General features: G+C 52.0%; 1 protein-coding gene across 6 annotated transcripts in view; it reads right to left on the reverse strand.

Moving 5' to 3' along the window:
• Positions 1-26,715, reverse strand: part of Tenm4 (teneurin transmembrane protein 4) — a 707,062-nt gene that overhangs the window by 411,639 nt on the left and 268,708 nt on the right. For all 6 annotated transcript variants that reach the window (XM_023716613.1, XM_023716612.1, XM_023716611.1 and 3 more), the window contains exon 4: positions 15,803-15,899. The gene's annotated coding sequence lies outside the window, so the exon portion shown is untranslated. The remainder of the gene's footprint in view (positions 1-15,802; positions 15,900-26,715) is intronic.

Consider the following 26,715-nt stretch of genomic DNA (forward strand, 5'->3'; position numbering starts at 1 on the left):
CTTTTAAACAAGGGTGCTATGTTTTCATTTTGCACCATGTCCCACAAGGTAGGTAACTGGCCCTGATTATCAGTGTCTTTCTCCAGAAAACAGCAGCCCATTTATTCAGGACAGAATAACCCAGAAACGGCCTGAACTGCCACGTCAGGTAAGGGTCTCCAGGCCATGTTAGGGCAGCTAGGAGACTGCTGTGCACACGCAGCAGGGGCTGGGGCCACTGGGCCCGGGATCTGAAGGGGCAGGCGGTGCTTAGTGTGTGGTCATCGAGCCTTCGTTCACTCGGCTGTGAACAGACTTGCCAAGGGCCAGACCTCAAATGGCCCCCAGAGGCTTATGTGCTCAGAGGTGGGGTTGTGGAAGTGAGTGGATCACAAGGGGCCCCACTCATCCTTGGAAAAGATCAGGGCTGCATGCACTGTGTGGAGGTGGGATCTGGGCTGGGAGGTGGTCGCTCGGTGCGGCCCTGGTGTGTCGCCCTCCCCAGCACCCTTCACTGCCCGCTTCCAGCCACTGTGGCGTGGGCGGCTCTCCTTGTGGTCATCCTCCATGGTTCCCTTCCTATCTTGGAGCCAGCTGAGTGTGGATGAATCTTCTGAAAACTGTGAGCCAAGTTAAACCTCTCCTCCTCTAATGTATGGATATCAGATACCGTGTCCAGTAGCAGGAAAGTAACTAAGACATGGCTCGCCAGATAGCTAAGTGGATTAAAGTGCCTGCTTAGGCAGATGCAGGGACTGGAGTTGGATCCCTGGCATGCCACGCTGGCCCAGCTTCCAAGGCACACTGAGACAGCCATTGAGACTGGGCGTGGTGGTGCCCGCTTAAAATCCCAGCTCTTGGGAGGCTGTAAGCAGGAGGATCACTATGAGTTTGATCTATGTAGTGAGACCCTGTACTAAATATATGGAAGGAAGGAAGGAAGGAAGGAAGGAAGGAAGGAAGGAAGGAAGGAAAGTAACTGAGGCAGAAGCAGACCAAGTCTGCCCCTCGACTGCCCTAGATGCCGGCTGTGGGGCGATACAGAATGAGGAATGATTATCTTTGCTGGGGAAGAACGTGGGAGGAACAGAAAGGCAGTCAGGCCAGCATGGGAAATGCGTCACTGATTCGGGCCTAGAATGAACCTCATGAGCATTCGGATAACAGAAACTCGGAAAGTGCCACCATCACCACATATCAAAATACACCGCGGGGTTTGCCTGGTAGCAGCTCAGTGATCCTGGTCAGAGGTGATCTGCCTAGTCAGGGTGGACACACAGACGGGGAAGGGGCTGAACGAGTCAGCCGCAAATCCCTATCTTTGCCTTGTTCCCAGTTCTCAGACCCACAGACCCCACATCCTGCTGACCACGTCTTTGTATCTTCCTTTCCACGGGCTGCATCAGATCCTCATTCCCCACCAGCCACTGCAATAAACCGCACGCTGCAGTCTGTTCTCAACAATCACACGTGTGTGCTCCGGGGTCTTCACTTAAATCTCTGCTTTCTGACTTTGTCTTCAATTCCAGACCCTCAATGCAGTAAGTCCTAGACCCGCGAATGAGGTCTGTTCTAGAACCTTTGTAGGTTGGATGTGTTTGTAAGTCCAAAAACACAAGACTTACACTTCACTTTCTCTTCCGTTTCCCTGGTTATTGCTTTGTACTCCCCCGCAGTTCCCCCAGAACACCACCGCTTTCCTCTGGCTTCCAGACATCCTGGGCTCTAGTGCAGCCTACCGCACTGGACAGTAAGCACTGGACAGCATAACTGCAACAAGCCCAGCAGACGTGTGAGCCACTTCTGCGATTTGTGAGCCCCCACAAATAATGTGAGGTCCGCTCATATCCAAGAGTTTGCAACTTGAATGTTCACATTTTGTAAGTCACAAATTGATTATATCCAACTGACTTTGTTCTCTTTTCTCTTTTTCCTTCCTCTCCCCTCCCCTCCCCTCCTCTCCCTTTCCTTTTCTCTTTCCCTTTCCCTTCCCCCTGGCCCGCCCTCCCTGCCTGCCTGCCTGCCTCCTTCCGTCCATCTGTCCGTCCGTCCTTTCTTCCTTCCTTCATTTCTTCCTTCCTTCCTTCCTTCCTTCCTTCCTTCCTTCTTTCCTTCCTTCCTTCCTGGGTCTGTCTCTTGGAGACAGGGTCTGACTGTGCAGTTCAGAATGGCCTTGAACTTACTTTGTAGCACAGGGTGGCTTTAAACTCCCAACGATCCTCCTGCCTCAGCCTCCTGAGTGCTGGGTTACAGGCATGCATCACCATGTCCCTGAGGATTCTGAACACCTGACTTTCAAACTTGCCATGCTGCCAATCCTGTCCCCATCTGGACATGTAAGGAAACCATAGGTGGGTACAGAGGGCTGGCCAAGGCCTTCAGTGGCAAAGTAGGGCTCTGCTCTTATCTTACCAGCAGGGTATGTCACCATACCTGAGAGGCCAAGCTATCTCCTTGCATTCTCCTGCCATGATGTTCCTACCACGGCCAGTTCTAACTCTGAGAGTCTAGGTTTTTCTCCTCTGAGGAGGGTCTAGCTGGGCAGACAGGAGGGCCAGATGTGGGAAAATTTTCTCCACTCTTGGTTTAAGACAATAGCTTGGATTTTCCAGAACCTCAAATTCATCAGCACTCCAATGCTGACGGGGTCTCAGGACACTTGAAAACTTCACATGAGACTGAAGCATAAAGCAGAATTTCAGTGTCTGAATCAATACCAAACTGCCCACATTAATGTGGGCAGAGCTTCCTCTAGCGCAGTGTGAGCAAATCTTTTACAGCTTTCAATGATAAACAACCAGCCGTAGCACCCATGTCATGGATTCAACCCCACTGCTCTAGGAAGTGAGTGGGCACAGCGAGTTAGTCACAGATGCCACTCCTCACTCACTGTCTTCTGCGACGCAGTGGGAGGAGGGCCTGGCATTCACAGTGCCTAAGCCCCAAAAGGTCTGCCCACTTCACAGATGAACAAACTGAGACTCAGAAGTGCTGACTGAGTAGTGTACTGGAGCTCACCCTGCTAGTAAGCGGCGGGGCTGGGAATTCAAGAGGCCAGGGCCACTGCTGCCTGCTCACTGAGCCACTGACAGAGTCGAAGAGATGGTGCTGCCTTAGAGAGAAAGAATGACAAGGTTTCGTCTGAGTTGAGCTGATGTTTAACACAACACCCATGACAGTGCTGTGAAGCAGACTGGAGCCACACAGATGGGAAGGATTATTCTCGAAAACGCGCCCCCCCCCCCCCGTGAATCTCTATAATCAGGGCTCTGTGTCAACGCACAAGGTGAGCGCTACCTCTTAAAGGGCCCCACCTGTACAGCTAGTGGCTGACTGTTTCAGGAAATGCAGAACCAACTGTGACTTCCTCACGACACAGGAAATCTGCTAGAGTCAGAAATATGTGACGCAGGGGCCAGTTCTGGATCAATGGCAGGCACGTCGCCTTAGACACACGCGTGACCTAGCCTCTGGCTTCCTCATCTACCAAGCAGAGATGACAACATCGACCTTCCAGGACTTCTTAATGAAGAATGGAAGCAACGTGTATAGCGTGCTTAGCACAGATCCTGGATGCGGTAAACGAAGCTTTTATTTTTAAAAAACCTTGGTGAAATCCTATTTGCTGTTCAGTTCAGCTGTTCAAACTGCCTGTTCATTGCCACCACCACAATCATCGTCATTGTCATTGTAGTTGCTGTCATTGTTACTCAGCCTTCCAAGTCAGCTATTCAATCTGCCGTGTGATGGTGACGCTAACACAGCTCTTCAGTTTGTTGTCCCATTTAATTCACGCACTGTAATAAGACCCTAACCCTAATGTTGACTTTGGCTATAGCCACAGTCTTGGGTGCGGGCCACAGTGTGCCCACAGGGTTCCCCTTTATCAGCTCGGATCTCAGAGCCAGGCACACACCAGACGTGCCACGAGAGAAGTGAATATTCCTCTGTGCCCGAGGGGCGTCAACCTTCCCTGGTTGGCTGAAGGGGGCAGGTTGCTACTTTCCAGGCCGACTTGGAGCCTGTCTGGTGTCAGACAACTGCAGACTCTAGGAGAGGCTGAGATTTAGATGTCCTGAGCATCACCGGGCCTGCTGAATAGCAGCCTGGCTGAAAAGGTTGTGTGTGTGTGGGGGGCTGTGCTCTGCGCCCCCAAGAAAGCTTTGGCTTAGTGAAGCCTCCACGTCACCTAACGAATCTGGGGCAAAGTCTCAACCAAACTTCTCCCTGCTTCTAACAACGTTAGCATCCTCTGGCCAGCGTCGTTCTTGGCACATTCTCCGGAAGAGTGGGAGCAGCTTTTCTCAGCCCCCTACAGGTTATAGCCAGGTGGGACAGCAGAGCAGGGCAAACCTAGCTGGACTTGTGGCCATAAGCAAGCCCTTTAGCCTGGTCAGCACTCAGCTTCCTCATCCATCAAAGGAGAGCTTAGTGCCTCCCAGGGTCAGCGAGGGTTCAAGGCTGACTCAGAGTCGGCACCAACCATCCTTAGCGCCCTTTGCCCTTTCCTTTCAGACAAAGCTATGCAGAGGTGCACAGGATAGGAAGCGCCTGGCTAAGCAGATGTTCACGGAAGCATCAAGGAAAGAGAAAAACACACTTTGGCACAGGCGCTGTGTGTCAGGCACTGTGCTAGGCTCTGTACACGCGCTCTTTTGTACTTTTCTCTAAATGGCTCTGGAGGGAAGATGTTACCTGATCTCCTTTTTAGAGAACTGAAGGTACGATACACATACCATGTAACTTACCATTCCTGGCCATTTCAAGCACGCAGCTCAATGGTATTATTACATTTATGTTGCTGCATGGCTACCACCAATAATCCCTTTCAGCATATGCTAGCGCTAGAGCTGAAACTCAGAACCCTTTAGACAATAAACCCCATGGCTCTCCCTCCAGCAGCGGTGACTACAGTTCCCTTCTGCTCCATGGACTGGACCACTCCAGCCACGCTACGCAAGTGGAAGGACACAACACTTATCTTTCTGGGACGGGCTCATTTCCCTGCCACAGTGTCCTCACCTCTCCTCCATGGTAGAGTCTGTGCCAGTTGAATAGTATTCCCTGGGACAGACACAGCACCCTTGCTTATTAATTCATCCATCAAGGGCCGCTTGAGCCGCTTCCACTGCTGGCCGCTGCAGATCGTGCTCCTTTGAACAAGGATGAGCAGATGTGTCTTTAAGACCCTGCTTTATTTCTTTTGAGCACAGATTCGGAAGTAGAGTTGCTGGGTCATACGGTAATTCTGTTTTCCATTCAGAGGACTTGTCTTACTGTTTTCCATAGCGGTTATACCATTTCACCTACTGCCCTTTTAGAGATGATACAACTGAGCGTCAGAGAATAAGGGTAGGCAGGGGCCCCAAGCTTAGGAAGCGGCAGTCAGATACACTGGGGATCGAATACCTCAACTAGCAGCAATTCCCAAAGTCAAATTCCCAAAGGCCTGGCTGGGGCACAAAAAATCACTGAACATGGTCTCAGGCCCAGAAACTCCCGGGCTTCCAGGTGGAGAGAAACAGAATCATGAGGCAATGTGGTCTAGGAATCTATGCTTTTAAAATAAGTAGAAACAACAGGCATAGAAAGCAACACAGGAAGCAATGCCCCCCTCCCCCAGAGTTTCTGTGGGCATCCACACATGAAAATTGCCGTTGACCATTGGGACAATCATGGTCATCACGATCTCTGTTGGCATCACAGTCCCTGTCACAACCGGTCCATACCACATCAGCTTCCTGGCGTGTTAGCCTCTGGAAGCAGCGGGTATGTCAGGGTTACCAAGGAGGTCTCAGCCCTGTGTCTGCTCTCCAGCAAGCGCTGGCTTTCAAAGGGCGACACATTCAGAATTCTAATCAACAGGCCCCAGCCAGGCGCCTGCCTAGACCTCTCTGAGCTTCCCGACTAGCTCTCATGGAGCAGCTCAAGCCAGGATGTCCCTAAGCAAGTGTGCCAGAGGCAGCTGCTGGCGTTTTAATCTCATTAGTGAGCTGAAGAGGCAGGGGCCGCAGCAGCCCTCTGCCCTGTGGGGTGCGATTCTTCACACCTTGAGCCTGGCTGCACTTTCCCTTTGCCGCTTCCCTCCTACGCTTCCCCGATTTGCGTCTTCCCCCGGGCCCAGAGCAGAAGCCTCTGGGAAACAAGAGCTTGATGACTCTTGAGACACTGGCTGCGGAGAGCGGTGAAGCAGCTCAGGTAACCAGGGGCCTGCTTCCCGGGGCAGACGTCGAATGATCCGCGCAGCCTGACAGGCTCAGCTGGCATCGCGCCACAGGCTCTGCGCCCTGAATCCAGCTGCCTGAGGCCTCCTCCCCCATCAATACCCTTGATAAAAGCCAGACGAAGCTCCGAGCCTTGGGAAAGAAGCATCCAGAGACAAGCTGCCCAGCACAAAGCCTCCATTGACAGAGGAGGAAGGCACGGGAGCGGCAGAGGGAGCGCTTATCCATCATCAGCGGTGGACAGCTGAAAGGACGCCAGTGAAAGGCGACCTTATAAATACCAGATGGGGGAATATGCAAACCATGTAACTATGGTCAACTCTGTTTGCCACAGAACTAGCTGGGCCTTCTCTGCAAATGCTCACAGACACACATGCACACCAACACACAAACTGGCACACACAAAGTGTGCACACTTGATGTGCTTAAGCTAAACCCAGATGCGCTTACAAAGCAGACTCAGCCATCCGCTCCCCCATCCAGCCATCTAGCCCTCCATCCAGCCATCCGCTCCCCCATCCAGCCATCTAGCCCTCCATCCAGCCATCCGCTCCCCCATCCAGCCATCTGCTCCCCCATCCAGCCATCTAGCCCTCCATCCCCCGCATCTCTGCTCTTCTTTATTTGGACATGAACTCAGCAGCACCTTCCATGGCATGAGCTGCAGGGAGGAGCAATGATATGCCAACTCAGGGGTCTCGAACTGGGGGGCACGTCTTTCCTGACGGATCTGGGAACCTTCCCGTTGTCTTATCAAGCATTGTATGTGAGTCAAAGTCCTGTACAGCGTACAAAGTGTGATCAAAATAGATGGTGAGTGTTTAAGATAAACAAATGATGATAGTAAAAACTCATTGCTACTAACTCCCCTTAAAATACCACCTCTCCATTTGAATGTGCTTGTCTCGCCAGTCTTGCCAATTTCCGACTTGGTTCTGGAAGTCCGAAGGCATCGCCACGTGTCCCCAGCCCTCTCACTGGCTGCACCTGGCACCGTGCCACTCCGCGCTCTTCCCCACCGCCAAAGTGGCCATGCAAGGTAAATGTCTGGAACTGATTCAGGACCTTGAGGCAGCACAGCTAATGATACTCATGAAACGGGACTTCCAGAAGGTCTGCAGAAAGTGGCAAGAGCAACGGGACAAGTCTGCTCAAAGTGTGAGGGCGGTGTGTAGAGGAGAAACAGTGCGTTTTTAATAGTAATACATTTTTTAAAAACATGTATCTGTGCACCCCACTTCTGATCCCTTCCTACAGCCTTCCTGGCAGGCAGGCACTGCCGCAGTGCGTGCGTGCGTCCTAAGGATGGTGCCACTGAAGGCTCAGGAACGTCCTCTCACTACATACTTGCCCAATGAATGAAAGGGCTGCCCTTCCCTTAAAAAAACAAAATAAAACTACAACAAAACCAATAAAAGCAAACCACCGGGAGACTTTAGACATGTTCTAGGCAAGAGAAAGTCCAGAACACAGCATACAGCTTTGTGGTTTTTTAATGGATTTAGTGCAGGGTCTATAGGGTCTCACTACATAGATCAGACTCATAGTGATCCTCCTATTTACAGCTTCCCAAGTGCTGGGATTATAGGCACATGCCACCACAGCCAGTCTCAATTGCCATCTAGGCACGCCCTGGGGGCGGGGCCAGCACGGCACCCCAGGGATTGAACCCTAGTTGCTGCACCCTGCCTAAGCAAGAGCTTTAGTCCACTGAGCTATCTGGCTGACCCTCAAAGTATAAGTTTTAAGATTGGGGATGACAACAACCACAACTGCCAACACAGCCTCAACTAAATACTTTGCTGTGTGCTGAGATTCCTGGCTAATCTCCACAACAGACTGTGAGGTGCCCTTTACAACTACCCAGTTCTGCACATGAGAAAACTGAGGTAGAGAGCGCGTACCTACACTGGCCACGGTCACACCCGGGGGAAGGCAGAGCTGGGATGTACACTTGGGAAGCACAGCTCCTGACTCGGAGCCGTAACTACCCTCCTGCTGGTGGGCACTACGGTGTCGTCCAAGGCCCCTCATCTTCAAGACAGGAAAACTGTGATGAGCTCAGGCTTAGTCTGTGAATTCGTGAGGGAACTGGGCAAGAATCATCTCTCTTATCCTCTGTTCTACTTCCACTGTTACTCAATAAACCAGACTTCACCCCAAAGTGAGAGTGAGAAGAACCATGGCTTAGGGACAAGAGAAGGAGATGAGAGACCACAAAGCACAGGGGAACAACAATGCCACCTTCCTGTGGAATCTGGAGCACAGTGCTCCTGTCCTGCCCAGGACAGGACGCACTTGGTCTAGGACTCCCTGGGGAGAAACATGTGACCCTTGGGAACAAGGACCCAGGTTTGTGGAAGGTGCCGGCTGCAGGGTTCCAGCTCACAGAGCTGCGTTCTGGGCACCGAGGACCAGGCGTGAGCAGCCCGCTGTCCTGGCACACACAAACTTCTGTCTCTCTAACTGGCACCTCACAGAGGCACAGCCAGGATCCTAGGGAGGAAGCCCTGGTCCTCTGAGCCAGCGGAGCCCAATCCAAGCCCAGGGCTCTGCGCTTGGCCCTCATGGCTGCCCAGATGGAAGGGCTGACTCTGGGAGGCCCTGCGTCCTGGGGACAGGTTGCAGGAAGCGGCAGGTGGCCCCAGAAGGACTTCAGAGTCTAGACGCCCTGCAGAGGAACTCTGAGTCTCTTGGATTCTGGCAGTGTGAGCAGAGATGCTTCCTACCTGTTCTGGGGCCAGTTTCTGAGTTCATAAAAACAGAATAATACATTCCTTGTTCATGAGAGAACACATGTGGAACACTTGGCACAGGCCCTTGCTTCCCAAAAATGAGAGAAGCACAGATCAGTGTTGTCCAAGCCTGTCATCACAGAAAAACCATCTTTTATTTTCCATAAGGAAAATCTCAAGCAAAATTCCAGTGTCTACAAGAGATAAAAGATGGCCGCTGAGAGCTGCTGAGGGGCTCCAGGACCCGCCTAGGCTTTCCCACAGTGGGCTTTGAGCTTCTTCTAGTGAACACAATTGGATCATTAGCCTGCTCGCTCGCTCCCTCTCTCGCTCTTTCCCTTCCCTTCCTGCCCCACCCTGCCCTGCCCTTCCTTCCTCCCCCACCCACTGGATTGAAATCAGAACCTTCACACTGAGCTATATTCCCAAACCTTTGCTTTACATTTTTATTTTGTGACAGGGTCTTCCTAAGTCTCTGAGCTTTTCAGGCTGGGCTACAACTTGCGATGCTCCTGCCTCAGCCCCCTTGAAGTGCTAGGATTTGCCACCATGCCACTTAGCCCTGTTTCTATTGTAACAAAGAAAAGAAAGCAACAAGAGAATAGAAAAAGCAAGAAGGCAGAAGAAGCAGAGGCAGAGAGTACTCTTCTCTGTCACAGGTAGAAGGCTGTCACAGACCCATGTCATTAGGAGAACTTGGTGCCTACCCTCATGGGCCCGCAGTCCAGGAGAGCAGATCATATAGAGATTAAAAGGGTGTTGTGGCTGACGGGAACATAAAGATGGAATCTGACTTCAGTTAGTGCTCAGGAAGCAGAGACTTGGAAAATGAGGCCAGAGGAGATACTGCCTGGGATAGTCAGTGATGGCAGAGAGACGGGCTGGGACTCAAGACTTTTGGGGGTGGCCCTGGTGACTGAGAGGCTATGTTGCCAAGACATCAAAGGGTGCTACCAAGAAAGACATCCATGTTTCTGCACGGAAACCAGGTGTGGGGCTGAGAGCTGGGGGTGTAAGGGACAGGTTTTCACCGGCTCCAATCCGCACCCCACAGCCACTGCTCAGGGCAGGAGGGGTTGATTCCCGCTGCACTGCCTGCAAGGCATGAAGGTCAAGAGAGCTTCACGCAGCCTTCAGAAACATCTGCAGGCGGAAGCGTTTTTAGAAAGCACAGCAACTGCTTGTAGTCAATGAATAATAGATGTGCTGGAGTTGCTCAGAAGTGTGCGTACAGCCAGTGTGGCCGAGCACTGATCCCTGAGAGTGGAACCTGGGCCTACCGCTCACACAGCGCTGAGCACCGCGGATGAAGGCGCACCATCCTGGCCCTCCTGACCTTCAGGGGGATTGAATCTGCAGATCGCCCTGCACAGGAGCTGGAGACTTGGCCTGCAGGCAACCCCAGGAAGGTCCCACAGATACCGGCCTGAAGAGCAGCCAGTAAGAAGGACTGACGCAGCTTCATGCTTCACTGTCAAAGGCCTGGCCATATCCTAAGGACCAAGTCACAGAGGCACGTGGCACACTGGGCGGTCGTGCGCTGGGCACAGAAAGAGCAAGACCACTGAGCCAGGAGCCGGCTAGGAAGCAGCAGAGCGAGTGTGCGGTGCGGCAGCGAGGCTGCAGCACGTCTGCCCTCCACCACGCTGCTGCTGCTGCTGCTGCTGCCGCCCAGTGTTGCCCTCTCGCAGGCCAAAGGGGGCGCATGTTTTGTAGGGTTGATGTAGTATAGAGCACAGCTGGGAACCTTTTGTCCTAGAAAAATAATTGTTATGTCAAATTTGTGTTGGGTTTTGACTGTTGGTCCATGGGTTGGGCGGTGAAGTTGGGGTTGTTATTTTTCTTCATCTTTCCAGCTCCTGCTTTTACCAGACCTAGATTAGAACAGGCCTCTGAAGTTTTCCTCAAAGATGGCATGAGAGCCATAAAACAAAATTCTAGGGCTGCACCAACATTCACAGTAGTGTCCACCTGCGTCCCTTAACTCCATCTCTTAGGTGACAAGCATTTCCTGCCTCCACAAGTCTCAGGCGAGGGTCTCTTCTGCCTCGATACACCTTGTTAGAACCCAGAGGCCCTCAAGTAGGAGTCCTTTCCTCAGCCTTTGCCTCCACCATGCACTCCCTCGGCGCAGTTTCCGGAGCTTACCGCATCCTCAGCAGCCTGGCTGTGTGGTTCCCCCTTTGTTGAGGCTTACCTCAAGCCTTCTGGCTTCTCTGACACCTTGTCTGAGGCCTCCCAGCTTGCTGAGCCCAGGCTGGGCTAGAACTTCTCTCCTGGAGGCCTGGGCTGCTCTACCTCAAAGCTCCCTTCTGTGTTACTGGGTTTGGAACATGTTCTAAATCAACAGATCCCATGTATCCTGTTCTATGGGTCGGAGTCCAAAGGCTTGGCAAGCCATTGGTGGCAAGCCATTCGAGGCAAGCCATTTGAGGCAAGCCATTCGAGGCAAGCCATTCATGGCATGTGCTGTCCTACTCAAGGCAGCTTCAGGCCCTGTTGAGGCCCAGCTGAGTTTGGGTCCTTTAAAAGCTACACATTTCCCTCACTGGGAAAGCTCAGCCTGACCAACAGGGCTCTGTCTTGCCTTGGCAATATTTTGTGTTCTCAGAACCTGGCAGCCTCCTGACCCCACAGAAGTGTACTGTTGGGCGGACTCACAGCTCTGTAATGAAGTGACAGCGCAAAGCCAGCGAGGACACACGGCTCTGTCGGATCTGGGTGTCCTCCTCAGCTTTCCTACCTCCCTCACCATCACACAGCTTTGGCCCCTCAGTCATTTTCCATAAGTAGAAAAACAACCGAACATGGCGGAGCTTTCTGGAACTTGGAGGGAAGCGGATTTCCACAGGACAGGCACAAAGGAAGAGGGAGGGAGTCTGGGAGTGGGAGTCAGGCCGCCAGAGGTAGCCGGGCCTGTGCCCTAGATGGGGGGAGAAACAACTGTTCCCCATGCAGGGCTGCGTCCTGGGGCCCAAGGGGCCAGCCTAGGCGTCCCCATCCAGCCATCCACACCGACAGTGACATTCCAAGGCTCCAAGGGAGCAGGAGGCCGCTAGCTTTTTCCTACCTCTGTGCACCTTTCTGATCTGCTCTGAAGCCCCTCACCTCTGGGTCTCAGACGCCTCACTGGAGGGGGAGGCACAGGATCCATCAGAAGCACTCCTGTACTCTCTGTGACTCACACTCGGGGGTGTGCACGACGGCATAACACAGCACACGCTAGCACAGACATGCAACTGCCTTCCATCTGCCGCTGGCGACCTCCACCCACTGCTGAATTTTATTCTCTGTTCTGTTAATTTATGCATTTTTGTTGAACTATGGTGAGGGTACAGTTGTGGGTCCGACTACTTAACAGCTTGACATGTCTTCACAGCTGTGAATACCCATATAACCAGTCCCCAGGTCCAGAGACAGAGCCACACTCAGAACACTGAAGGAACTTAGAGCTCCTCCCAACGCACCAAGCCCTTCTCTGAGGGTAACCTGCCTCGACTTTTTCACAGTGTAGATCTGTCCTGTGGACTTCTGTGCTTTATGCAAAGAAGCCATAAGGCTTCACTGTGCCTGGATTTTCTTTGAATTTTACGTTGGTGAGGCCGTCACTAGTCCACTGTGAACATGTGGTGCTGCGCTCACGGGTGTCTTTGCTGGTGGCCCTGCAGTCTCATGCACACTGTGTGCAAGTCTCCCTGGTGCACACGAGGGAGTGGAAGCTTCGGGGCGTGTACATTAGCTAGAGCTGATCCTGTCACACGGTCCTCCTAAGTCATCGCAACAAATTCCATTGCCCAAGCAGAGTATGTGAGTTCTGGTGGCTTCACATCTTTGCCAACACTAGGTACAGTCTCCTCATCATTGTGGCCATTCTAATGGCCGCATGTGACGCTTCACTGTGCTTCTAATTAGGGTGTCTCTGAAGAGTAGTAATGCTTTTGTATGCTTACCGAGTACCTGGACATCCTCTTTTATGAAATATCTGTTGGAGTCTTTTGCTCATTTCTCTATTAAGTTATTATGGTTTGTGCCTAGTTGTCCCCCCAGAGCCTCGTGTAAGTTACGGAGCAGACACAGGGAGGAGCAACAAGTGGCTTGAAGGGCGGGGCCAGAGAAGCAAGAACCACTGAACTGGCTAGCGTGAGCTTTCTGAAACATGTGGGGGGGTCATCCTGGACATGGCAGTGCCGCCGCCTCTCCTCCAGTATCTTGAAACCTCCAGTAACCGTGAGCTAAACCTTTCCTTCCCTCATTTTGAGTGTCAGGTATTTGTCCCAGTAACGAGAGAAGAGTAACTAATACAGAAGTTGCCTGTCATTTCCTTGCTGACTCTAGGAATTTCTTCTTCCTATCCAATATACATGATCTTCATCCACTCCATGGGTTACTGGGTTCTGCTGTTTCATGTTAATAAATGATCTGAAACCACCAAATTAATTTCATGACCGGGTAATGGACTATATCCTACACTTTGGAAAACACTGAAAGACACAATTGTGCAGTTTTGCCTCCATCTGTATTCTCCTGAAAGAGAATCACAGCAAGGTCAGGCAGGGGCAGCACCTCTGTACCCCTGGCCAAAGATGGTTGCACAGACAGCCAGATGACCAGCTATATTTAATCAGAAAGTGTGTTCCCTACCATCGATGACAGCGGTTTTCAGTTCTCCCGAGTTTACGATTTGCCCATCCATCCACCCTGATTAGGGGAGGGCACTGGAAGGCTGGCCCGGGGCTAGGACACTGCTGGAATGAGCCCCTTAGCAGACTATGGAGTGTTCGTCCACAGGGCTCCATCCATCCGGGAAGGGCCTGGGGCAGCTGAGATTCCTCCAGGGTTGCTTTTATTCAGCAAGTTAAGACAACATAGCCTAAATGCCGAGGAAGCCATGGAGCTTGGGCAATGTGCTGGGCGCTCAGACCCGGTGCTTTCTTAGTGGTGTGGGAAGACTCCAGGCCATATCCTCCCAGCTCCTCAGAGCAGCCTTCTCCACTGACCTGAAGAGTCAAGAAGACAAGCACTGCGCCACGCTTGTCCAACAGGCCAAGGTCACACAGCTATTCTGAGGCCAGAGCTTGTCACGGGGCCGGGCTGGCTGATTCCACAACTCGCCTTCATTCCTGTGCTGCACTCCTCGGAGGCAGCCAGGCGTCATGTGCAGTGGCCTCATCCAAACGGCCACGGGTTTTGCTGCACGTGGACATACATGTGCTCACACAGACACGGGCACACACATACGCACACTGCTGCTTCATTCAGAAACCCGAGAGCTGTACTGCACTGGCTCAGCACACGCTCAGCTTGCCCGAGTTCTACATTTGGCTTTATTTCCAAAGTATTAAGCTATCCACAGCACAAAGCCATGTCGAGGAGTGGAGTATTTCGCAGTTTACAAACCTCATCCACGTGTAATCTTTCATCCGATGCTCATTCAGCCTTCTGAGTACAGACAAACTTTGACAACACACAAGGCCCCCAAGCTGCGGGTCTGGGGCCTCGTCCCAGGAAATGAAGCCCTTGATGCCCAGGCCCGGAGCTGTGGCAGCTACCAGGGGGTGGGAGAATTTGTGCAGCTACATAGACACGTGTGCACAGTTTCCCTTGTAACTGTATGTTTCCATAGCAACCAGTCCCTCCTTGTCACATTCTGAGAAACAACACTTTAATTTCATGTACTTTCTGGGGTTAGGTGTTTGTACGACAGTTTATGAGATGTGAACATCTCCCTCACATCCAGAAGCAGCAGCTCCCATCTTGTCTCCTTACTGGAGTTTCTACCACTTCCTGCCCTCAGTTCTAGCTACACTCAAGTCCTTTCATTGCTACATTTGTAACCTCACCAGGGACTGCCATCTGTAGAGCACTCCCTAGTACCAGGCACCAGGCGCTCTAGGTATAGCCCCCACAAATCCTCGGCACAATGATCTATCATCCTTATTTCCCAAGTGAAAAAACAGACGGACTGAGACGAGAAATGACAGGTATAGCCACACAATAAGCAAGTGATAGGACTAGAATTGGACCTGGGTCCCACGGACCCCACCACCAAGGCCAGGCTCATTCCAGTTTCCCAGATAGTGATAAGCAGCAACTCTTCACTCTAAGCTAACAAACTGGCCTTGGGGAGGTGAAGGGCGTTTTATGACTATTGCCTCCTGCCTTCCTGGCCTTCTCTGAGCTCAGAATAACACAGTGACTTTTCTGGATGCAGACCAGGAACAGAGCTGGGACTGGAGAACTGGAAGTCTTGCCCTGTGGACTTATCCTACCAGGGCAAAACACACCGGCCGTGCTCTGGCTGGGATCCCGGCTGGCACTTATTTTAATAAGACATTAGCGAGGCTGGAAAGAAGTTGAGCAGGGCAGGAGCTGCTCTTGAAACCAACAGATGAGAAGTTACGAGATGAACAAAAAAATAAGAACTCCGGGAAGGATGGCCATCTTTAGATTGTTCAGTAGAGAAGAGGGTGGGCAAGATGCAAGAAGGAAAGGCTTTCAAACCAGACAGTGGGAAAGCACTAAAGGTCTTAAGCTTTCCCACCAGTCTCTGGAGGCTTCCAAGCCCAGCCAGGGATCTGGAGGATGCTGCTCTAGCTCGGCCGTGTCCAGCAGGGAATGGCCCCTGCCTGTAAGACCCTTTTATCTTGGAGATTCCACAAGCCTTTGAAATATATGAAAATCATTAGTGCAGTAATCCTGTACTCCTTGTTCATTGTTCTTTGGGAAAAAATTCTTTATTATAAAATAAATGGAGATAAAGTCTACCTATTAGTGCATATTTAAGAAGTAGAGAAAAAAGCACCCATAACATTAACTTAAATCATGAATACGCTCTGAAGTGTAAAAAAAAAAAAATTGACTCACTTTTCTTTAAATCTTCTTAAAAGGATCTAAGAATAGTCCTTCAGATAATCCTTGAAGTATGCAATTTTAATTTGGACACATGGTAATTTCAGTCTACCTGTTGGAAAAGACAAGAGAGAAATCAGTCATTTTTGATGAGGGTGCTGTTCTGACAAGCGGCAAAGAAGCACGGCCAGCTCGGGCCCAGGCTGGCCGGGCTGGGCCGGGCCAGGCCAGGCGGGGAGGTGGCAGTACAGGGCAGTGTGCGCCTGGCCCTGGCTGAAGGCTGGTCCTTGAACATCGAAGGCAAGAGGCAGGGAGGGCGGCGAGCAGCACATGCCTGGCACACAGCCAAGGCACTCTGCAGTCAGTGAAAGGCAGGTGAAAGGATGGATGAATGGACGCAGGATCTCTCCTTGACCTGGATGTCAGGAGTTACCTCAGAGGCTCATCTCCGTGATATTTGGAAGAACAGAATTTCCAGGTCCTGGGCACATTATGGACACTGGCAGGTGGCGACACATGGTGTAGGGCCCCGAGCAAGGCTCTGGAGCCGGCTGCATCTGTGCAGCAGCCCCGCTCTGCTACCCGAGCTGCATGGCTTTGGCTGGCTGACCTATGTTCACTGTCATCCTAAGCTGGATCCTCATAAGTTGTGAGCGCTTCTCTTTTTATAATATCATCACAGATGTCATAAATCTCCCTCTAGGTATTCTCTTGGCTTTATTCCATGACTTTTGACATTTAATATTTTTCTTTCATTAGCATTTTATAATGCCTATTATCTATTCTGACTCATGAGTTAATATTTTTGTAAATACCTTTATATATACATACATACATACATATATATGCATGTATATATACATATGTTTTAAACCCTCGTCTTCCTGTTTTTGATTCCTAGCCTAGTTACCTAGGGTAGGAGAGTGCAGACGATGGGACTCTGATTCCCTGACATTTACTGGACGTACTTTTTGGCTAAGAGGTATACAGCTGCTGCTCCACGTGTTTGGGGAGGCTGTGCACTCGCTGGCTGTGTGGAATTTAGGGGGAGCGCGTCTCCAATCCCCTGCCTCTCCCTCTCCTCGTTTACAGGGTTGTGTGAGCAATGCGAATCAGTTCCCAGCTGCCAAGCAGAGCTGCAGCCATCGACAGAGGTCAGGGTGACAGGCAGGGCGTGTACAAGGCGAGGTCATGACACACTATTTGTTACTTATAAAATATTAATAACAATACCCCACATTCATAAAGCATTTGGAAGTTTCCAGTATTATCTGTCAGTTGGTCTCAACAAATCTGTCCTAAAGGACACGTGTGGTGGCCAGTGGGACAAGGACCCATCCTCGAGTGCCACTGCCCAGGTGGTACAGTTATTCACTGCGCTCTTGATTCCAGCACTCTGGGATTCTTCCCGACCCCTTCTTCCCCACAGCCCCTGTCCTACTCAGAGAAGCCCTGATTGTCCTCTAGACCCACTTTCAAGGTTCCTTCACTTTCGCCTGCTTTATTACGAGACTGTTGAAGCCCTACCATGTAAAAACCACAACTAGAGGAGGTAGGTGCAGACAGTGTGGTTCCTGCCAGGAGCTGGGGGTTGGCGTTGGGTGGTAGGTACATGAGTGTCAGCCTTGAAGGGGAAAACAGCAATTCTGCCTACCAACTGGGGCACTGGCTTAGCAAAGCAGAGGGAAACCGCGCTGAATTTCCAGTCTTCATCCACAAATGGCCTTTCTCATGATTGTGTCCCCATCCCAGCCCAAGCTGTTTTGTCCCTGAGTTTTTTGAGTTGCATAAATCAGCACCTCTTGTACTCCCACATCTCCACAAGTCCCCGGATTGAGATCACCATGATGCTGTCACCTCAAGTTCTCAGTCTGTGGTCACCTCTCTGGCTCATCAGCCAGTAGAGCCCCTCCTGTCTCAGCACCCACATGGCCAAGGCTTCCCTGACCCTTCTCTCCTGCCTCCAAAGGACTCCTCTGCTTCATCTGTAAGTTCTGTGGTTTGAACTGATGTTTTCATAGTTGAGACTTATTTTAATAGAATAACCCCAAACTATCATGTATTAAGTGCACACTAGGTACATATCAGCTACTGTGCTAGGCATCGATCTAGCTGTCCGTACAATGATCAGCTGGCTGTGTATTATTAATAGTCCTATTTTACAGATGAGAAAATAGAAGCTTGGAAAACGTGCCCGGCCACCATGTGGCAGAACTGAGACTCAAACTGCACCCATGACTTCAAGGACTGTGGTGTGGCTCAGCCACCACCCCCATGCTGCCTTCCTTGCCCGGCTGCCATGCCCGCCAGGATCCCACGCCCCTGTGCTTCCCATGAACCATCTTCCTCCTCTCTGAATGGAAGCCTTTATGTGTTGTGGGGACGAAACTCTGCTTAGAGTGTAAGGCTCTGCTCCAGTGTCACTCCTGCCACAGAGCCCTTCCAAAGTGAAGCCATCAGAATGTTTCTGCCTTCTTGCTGTGGAAGCTGTCCTAGAAGTCCAAGCCACCCAGTCCTGCATCTGACCACACACACGACTCACACAAGGATGATATGAATATGGTGAAAGGTTGTCACTCCAGAAATCTACGTACAGAAACATTAACACGAAGGAATTGGTCCTAAGGCTTTTTTATGCTTAACCTTTGAAAAGAATACACCACACTATGGCCAAAATTGAAGGAAGCTTGCCAGAAGGTAGGCCTGGGAAGGGCTGTGCTCTGCCTGGCACCTGAGACTGTCACTTAGTCAAGGACAATCGTCCTGTGCTCCCGCAGGACAGCTTCCAAGGTTACCGAATCAGGTCTGTCCCCTTTCTCTTACATAATCTCATTTTAAAATCCTATTTGTACATTCAGACTGGCCCAAACACCTCTTTATTCTTGAAATATTCCCATCCCCCACCCACAGCAGGCACAAACTGAACCCAGGTCCTATCCCAAACCACAGTACCTGAGCTAGCTCTGACGGCATTTGGTATTTCATTGTTCATGGCTAGTGCTGTAGTTGGAAAGTGCTCTGACAAATTCACTTCAGGCTTTACCAGCCACGGGTTTCCTTGGGGATAGGAATTGTATCCAATTCACCTTCAGTTTTTTCAGAAATAAGCCCAGTGCCTGGCACACAAATGCCAGGGAATAACTGGGTAACACTTTTATTTTTTATTTTTTTGGGAACCGGGGATTGAACTCAGGCCCCTGCACTTGCCAGGGAAGTGCTTATTCTACTCAGCCATCTCTCCAGCCCTCAACACTGTCTTTGAATTGGGGTGACTGTCTAACAATCATTCAAATGCAAGCACCAAGCAGTGTATTATACAAAGAGCAAGTGCTTAAATATAAAATGCAGGCTGTGGCGATAGCTCAGAAGACTAGGCACCTGCCTAGGCAAGCACAAAGACCTAGGTTCAATCCCAGGTACTGCGTGCCATGCCAGCCCCCCCCACCCCCCGTGCACAGAGCCAGCCACCAAGACCAGGCGTGATGGCCCATGCCTGTAATCCCAGCACCGGGGAGACTGAAACAGGCGGATCACTATGAGCCCGAGCTGCACAGTGAGACCCTGTACCAAGTACATAATAAATAATTCTGTCACTCTCTCCCCTCTCTGGAAAAATGAGGATAAGAAAAGAGGACCACATGTGTCCCAGACTTCAGAGGTCTCCAAGGCCTGTGTTCCGTGGCTCCAAGACACAATGCTACGGTGGCTTTCGGCACTTCCCTGGATGCAGTAGTCACCAACAGCTCCAGTTCAGACACTTTCCAGAGTTGAGAGGTTTGCAGATAGGTAAGTCCGTCAAGATGAGCTATGGCAACCACCCCTTTTCCAGATGAGGACGGGGGGTGGAGAGGGGGCACTAAGTGCAGTCTCAGGACAAGGTGAGCTATGCAGAGGCATTTTCCTGTCCCCTTCTAGATTTGCAAATGAAGCATCGAGGCAAGCACGTGCTTTCTGAATTGCTAAAAATAAACACCCCAAAACTTCATCTAGCTGGATCATGCTGCAATTTGCAACGTCTAGAACTTCACGTGGTATAATTAGCAAACGGATTACAATGATTTATTTTTGGTTTAAAAGCTCAAATGAACGCGACCTTCCAGCAGAATGGGAAAACAAGAGGCTGGGAGCCAGGCACATTCCTTTAGCCCCAAATGCCACAATTTCAGGGCTGGCTGCACTCAGTCACCAAGGTCGGCGGCCTTGCTGTAGAGAAAGGATGCTCCTCGAGGACCTGGCTCCCTGGGAAGTGGACTTACAGGGAAAAGGGCCCAAGAGGGCCCACACTTGTGACTCCAGGGACCAGGAGGATGTCCCAAATCACTCTTCAAAGCCCAGGGAAGACCAAAGGCTCTCCCAAAGGAGAGCCACCAGACTTAAGGTGACGCAGAGACGGTTGAATACTGAACAAAACGCACCAAAGACCACATGCATGCAAGACTTTCTTCCTACACATTCTGGACTCATTTTCAGGGTGGCATCCCTCGCCTCCCCACAGGGACAAGTGTGCTGGGCTGTCTGGGCAGGCAGTGTCCCAGGGTGTTGCCAAGAGAGGAGCAGCCAAGTGGCCGAAAGGACAACAGGCCGCGAGTCAGAGAGGCCCTGTGCTCGAATGTGGCTTGGTGCTGGTGCCATGAATAACAGCCCCTCCAAGTCCTGTCCAAAGGAAGCTCCTCGATGAGAGCTGGGAATGGTGGTGCATGCCTGCAATCCCAGCTCCTAGGAGGCTGAGACAGGAGGACCATGGGTTCAAGACCAGCCTGGGTAACTGAGCAAACTGACAAGATCATGTCTCAACAAATAAAAAAGGGCAGGGGGTATAGCTTAGTGCAGAGGAGGCTGTGTGACCAAAGCCCTGGACTGAGAAAAAGAAAACATCCCCATGAATAACTCCCCCTAAGATTGCTGGAAAGATTAAAGGAGAAAAATGGTTCTGTACTTGAATATCAGGAACTCTTGAATGCATATGTCTCCAAAGTAGCTCTTCTTGCCAAGAACTTTATCTGACCCACCTCTATAGAATATTGTAGTAGGGGCAGCAGGAAACCTGGGAAGGTGTCTTCTCTGGCTTCTTTGTATTGCAGAGGGAAAAAGATCTCCCAGAGAGGCATCTGGAGCTAGGAAAGAGGACCCAGACGTGGGCAGGCACGCTGAGCGGCTCGCTCCCCGCTGCACTGACGTTGGAGGTGGCATGAAGGTGGGAAGGGAGGGGTTGAGACCAAAGCATCTCTCCTTCCGGGTGAAGGGCGGGAGCAGGTATTCCCAGAGCACCTGCTACACGACAGGCTGTGCCAGGCCCCTTCACGTGGGAGCGCAGAGCCGTGTCACGTGCGGATCCCTCCGCCACGCCGCGCCACGGCTCCTGCCCGCTGCACGCGGGTCTATGAGACTTCCTCTCTCATCTGTCTTTCCACCCAGCCCTAAGACGCAAGACCCGGGTCCTCATCCTCAGTCTTTCAGCTGCTAGCGATCGTAGGTAAGTGGTTCATTTGGGGAGAACTCCATTGTTCTAGCTTGTCAGGCTCTAGTTTGCCCTGCCTTACCAGGTGGCTTTCACAAGCCAGACGGTGGGCCTGAGAGCTTCGGCACCTGGGCTAATTACTGAGGAATGACGGCGCCCATCCAGGTTCCTTAGGGTCTCCGGGTGCTCTTGAACGCCACACTCTGCTCTGTCATCTGCCCGCCTTGCTAGCCTTCTTTCCTTCCATGTGGCCCGCACCCACTCCAGCCACCCCTGCCCTCTTGTAGGACGCTCCGTCCAAGGGGCACAGGCTGCCCTGTCTGGGAGGCACTTCTGCCCTGTTCGGGGCAGATCTTCCTTGGGCGCATCCGCCGGGGCAACGTCCTCTGCCATGCGTTCCCTCAGGACCTGGTAACCACACGCTGACCGAGCGCTCAGTAAGGCCGTCTGTCTTCTGGCTCAGACTGAGCCCTCAGGAGCAGACCTGCTTGTCCTCCGGGAGCTAGGACACAGGACGTACGCATTGCCCTGGAGCCATGCGCGGTGCACCACAGGTGCTCAGCGAATACTTCTCGAATGAGGACCCTTCTGAACAGGTCCAATCTCTCGTTTCCTGCAGCCGGCCCAGTTTTACCCTTCCTTGTGGGCCTCTTCAAGTTCTCATGTCCCTTGTCCCGCAGTTGTCCTTCCATGTGTCACATGCTGCTGCAGCTTAGCCATTTTTCCAGCCAGCAGCCCAGAGGAAAATCCTGGAGGGATAGCCAGAGGGAGCCCAAGAAGGGGCCAGAGATGGGTGTGAAATAAAGACCCAGCCATTAGGAGACAAAACACAGCTGTCACAGGCCACAGAGCAACAGAGGTTACTCTGGGTCCCTAAGAATGTCATTTCCTCAGATTAACCGCAGAGCAGCGGCGACCTGTGAAGACAGACTGTGGAAGGTTCTGGAGCCTCCCGTTTCTCCTTTAATAATGCTTGATGCCTGTTTCCAAGTGAAGTTTGATAGTTTGCTTTAAAAAAAAAAAAATGGTTCTCAGCCTTTTGGCTAAGAAGATCCAGTAGTAGTTTCCATGTTTTCCCGTTTCTCTCCTCCCTCCTTTCCTTCCTCTCTCTCCTTTTGGTGTGTGTGCGGGGAGTGGAGACAGCATGTCAGTAGGTAGTGCAGGCTGGCCTTGAAGTGACTGTGGAGCCCTGGCTGGCCTCAAACTCACAAAGATCCTGCTGCCTCAGCCTCTGGAGTGCACCACCACACCTGGCTCCTTCCTCATCTTTAAGAATATCTTGGCCTATATTTTCTCCCTCAAATCTGGGATACAGAACATGCAGGTGTGACTCTGGACCACTTCTAGGGCTCTACCTGCCTTCTGACTGGGCCCCTGAGCCCTGCTCCTTCTGGCTGCCCCCATCTCAGCCAGCCCACCCAAGCTCCCTGTGGCCTATCACAGGGTGGATGTAGGGCCAGCAGTGCTCTACCTGCAAGATGTGAGCTAATGGAAGCCACCCACTATGCTTGGCTTTGCTGAGCAGAGACAAGGCACCGAGGCACCACACTCACCTGTCCAGGAGAAAGGACAGGGACATGGGAACCGGGTCTCCATCTATGCGGCTACAGCTCTACCTGACTGGCAACCCGAGGAAGTGACATTATGGTCTGCAGTGGCCTGCTGAGCCGGTGCTCCAGCTCTGTCCTGGGGCAGTCCCACGTGTCCTGTGTGTTGGTGTGGACAATGTGGTCCTCGGCTCTGGCTGTCAGGGACTATGGATAATGCTGCCCCTTGCAGGAGTGCTGCAGGGGAGGTCAAAGACTCCAGTGTCACCAGAATGGCTGTAGCTCAGGTGGGCAAAGTGCTCTTGAGTCCTCAGTGTCTGGGTCATGCTGTTTCCTTGTCTCTGTCACTGCCCCTTTCCCCTAATTTATTCTTACCCTTGAAGACCTTCACCTTCTCCAGTCAGCTCCTGTGACCCTTGAGGCCCTGTCCTTGTCCTCCTTAGGCCCTGTGCTCCCTGATGGCTTGCTCTGTCCTTTGTGCAGTGCTTGGGTATGTGGCTGCTCCCCACCAGTGCTCCTGGGGGTGGGTGCAAGGAGGAAAGAGTCAATACATTAATTAATCCATGCCTTAACTCACTGCCTTTCTCCAGAAAGAATTTAAGGAAGAACAAAGACCGAATGTGCCCCCACAGAGCTGTGAGTCTGGCGGAGTGGCAGACACAATTGCTTTGAAACCATATAAGGGTAGAGATAATGGGACCTGAGAAAGGGCTCAAGGGAGGGCAGACCTTCTCTCTGGTGTGCCCAGGACAAAGCATGACCTATGGGGTCACTTGGTGGATGTCTACTGAATGAATGACATGGGTTGGTGGAAAGGGCCCAAAGGGACTGCATGGACCAGGGACTTCATCTAGGGAAATCAAGGCCAGGGGCCTCCTGCTGGGCAGCAGTGTGAGGGACGGACTCCAGGACTCCTTGCCATTGATGGGAATTCTCAGCACACTGCACTGCTACCCAGTGAGGCAAGTTGCAGCTCCCCTTGGGCCTCAGCTACCTTGCCATAACAGCAGAGGTTAGAGACTATAACTGAGGGCCGTGGTGGATCAGGGCTTCCACCCGACTGAGAGGACAGCTGTGATAAGGTCACGTTAATACAACAGGCTGGCTCTGTCTTATTCCAATATAGATCCAACAGGTCTGTCTGCACAGAGGGGCCTCCAAGGTTCCAGGTGTCCATGTGCAGGTCTGGCAATTACCTCTGGTCCCCACAGGTGCACCTTCTCCTCCAGGTCTCTAACCTTGGGCTGCCCCTGCCAGTCTGTTCCAGATTTCTCTTTCCTCCCTTCTTCACTTTCTCTTTTCTACACTTTCATTTAATAAATGCTTGCAGACTCCCTGCAGGGTGCCCAGCTCTGTACTCCATGTGCTGCAGGTACCGTGGGTTACGTGACCAGGAGCTGCCCACTGAGACTCGGTGGCGGGAGCTGGTGGGGCTCAGCCACGAACCCTGTAAGGCTGCAGACCTTTGCAGCATGCCTGGTCCTTCATCTCTCCCCTTTCCTGCTCATCCTGTGTCTGGAATGTTCTCTGTTCCACCACCATGCTTTTATTCCCCCCTGAAGTCTCGCCCATTTGCCACAGCCTCTGACTTCCTGAACCACCCAGTCTTTCGGGCTTTCTCTGCAGTCCTCGGTCCGCTGCTTTCTACTGGGAACACCGCCCCCCACCCAGGCTGCACTGTTGACCCCACTCCTGGGACTGTGTGGATTTGCATGGTTGCATCCCGCAGTGGGCAACGCAGCATGGCCTGGGGAGAACCTGGCTGAAGCTGGCTGAGATCTGACCTGCATGGCAGGGAGAAGGGAGAGAGCTCCCCTCATCACTTGTGCCACCAGCCAGGCCAGCACTGCACTGCTCTGTGTGTTCAGGTCTGTTCCCAGCTCCCAGGAGCCTCAGTGATTTCTCTGCACACCCTGGCTATCCCTTGGAATTCCTGCTTAGGCATTTGGGTGCAGATTTGCCAATCTAAAGAAGAGCTCTCTTTGTAATGTCTCCAAGAATAAAGTATTTCTCTACTGTCACCCTAATTTTCAGACAAAGAGTAAAACATGAAAAGAGTAAGTTGCCATGGCTGTGCTGTTTCCATGCCTCTCCCTCTGGGATGTCTGTTCCTCCCTGCCTTAGTGTCTCCCGTCAGTGACCTGGGGCCTCACCCCAGCTCAGATGCAGTGCTCTGCCGAGCCAGGGGCCGACTCTCCCACCTCACCTGCCCTCCTGCCCTCCTAGCGCAGGCAGACCTGTGCCTGCGCCTGGGAGCAGCGGGGAGTGACCGGAAAAGGCTACCCGATTCCAGGCCTGGGGTCTGGCGAAGAACACTTCAGCTAGGGGGTCACTGGCTCACCAGCTCGCTCCACTTCGGTCTCTGAATGGCTCCTTCACTCAAGTGTGCAGCATCACACATTCACATGTTCCTTCCCCCATGGTTCCATACTTGCATTTGTTCACAAGTACACTTCCACTTCAGTGTTTTTATTTGTGCACACTCACTCGCTTATTCATACACTGATTTGCTTTTTCCTGGGCTGTTTCATGTCCTCATTCCTCAGCCCATCCATTGGTTCCCCTGCTCACCAATTCCCTCCACTTTTCCTCCCTTACTGTGCGCTCAGCCTCCTGTTCTCCGCCCCACTCCCCAGCCCCTTTGCAGCTTCCTCCCCGTCCCCAGGGCAGCCCCACCAGGACTCAGAGGCTTCCTGGCTCCTGTTGGGTGCTTCCATTGGCCACCAGCTCCCTGGATGGTGCGGGCCTCTGCCTCCTGCTGTACTTTCTGCTCAGAGCAGGTGTCCTGGTAATTACTGTATGACTTTCACCCGCAACCCCAGAACATTCTTTCCCCAAACACCTCCAGCACACAGGAGCACAGCCACACAGCTCAGGCAGGGTGTACAGGGCCCAGGGTGCAGGTTCCAGGATGTGGCTGGAAACCAGAAGACTTAGAAGACCTTCAGCCTGGTGACCTGAGGCCAGGTGAGGAACTGAGACAGGGCACCTTTGGGAGCATGAGGCCCTGGAAGCCAGGTGAGGAAACAGGAAGAGGGGGCCACTGCAGGGGGACGGAGGCGTGACAGTCTGCGCTGGGTTGTGCGGTGACAGGTGACAGGGTCAGAAGAGAGTGTGGAGACACTGTCACTGATGTCATGTGAGAAAATCACAGTAATAGCTTGCCTACCTGCCGATTACTGCTCCTCAGTCATGCTAGCTGCCCCTCTCCTCTCAGTCTTTCAGATTTCATTTAGAAACAGAACCTTCTAAGACCAAGCAGGTCCCATGATGTCTCAGCCAAACATTAGCTTTTCTGGGTTCCCCTACAGTGAGGGGTGATGGCTGGCTAAGTTCTGGCTACTGTTGTGAGCACAGAGGTCTCTGGCTTTTTTTTTTTTTTTTTTTTTTTTTTTTTTTGTACAGGGAATCAAACTCAGGACCCCAAGCTTGCCAGGCAGGCACTGAGCCACCAAGCTACATCCCCAGCCTGTGCTCCTTATCCATGGTGCCCATAGAAACAAACCAGGTGCTCTCTACTGCCAGCTAAAGTGTGGCTGTCTTGGCAGAAGCAGCCCAAGTCACTGAAGAAGCTTGGGATGCAAAAGGCCCCTGCCCTTCCAGCTAGAGTTTTATGTGCCCTGCCTTGGCCGCTACTGCTTGGATCACAACTGAAGTAGCAAAGCCAGTGCTCGCTAATAAAGGAGGACTCACCTGGGTCATGATGCCTGGGAGAGAAACTTACTTCAGAGACAAGCCTCTCTGCTGCCTTTGCGTATTTCCCTCTTCCATAGCTGAACAATGTCCCTTCAAAGCCCCTGTCCACTTCAGACTGTGGTCCTATTTGGAAGTAGAAGGCCTTTGCAGAGAAAACTGAAACAACGACTAAGGTGAGATTAAGCTGGAATCAAGCCGGACCCTACATCTAACAAGAGTGGCCTTTT

This window comes from Octodon degus, unplaced genomic scaffold (assembly GCF_000260255.1).
Source record: "Octodon degus isolate 3935 unplaced genomic scaffold, OctDeg1.0 scaffold00049, whole genome shotgun sequence".
Classification (NCBI taxonomy): domain Eukaryota; kingdom Metazoa; phylum Chordata; class Mammalia; order Rodentia; family Octodontidae; genus Octodon; species Octodon degus.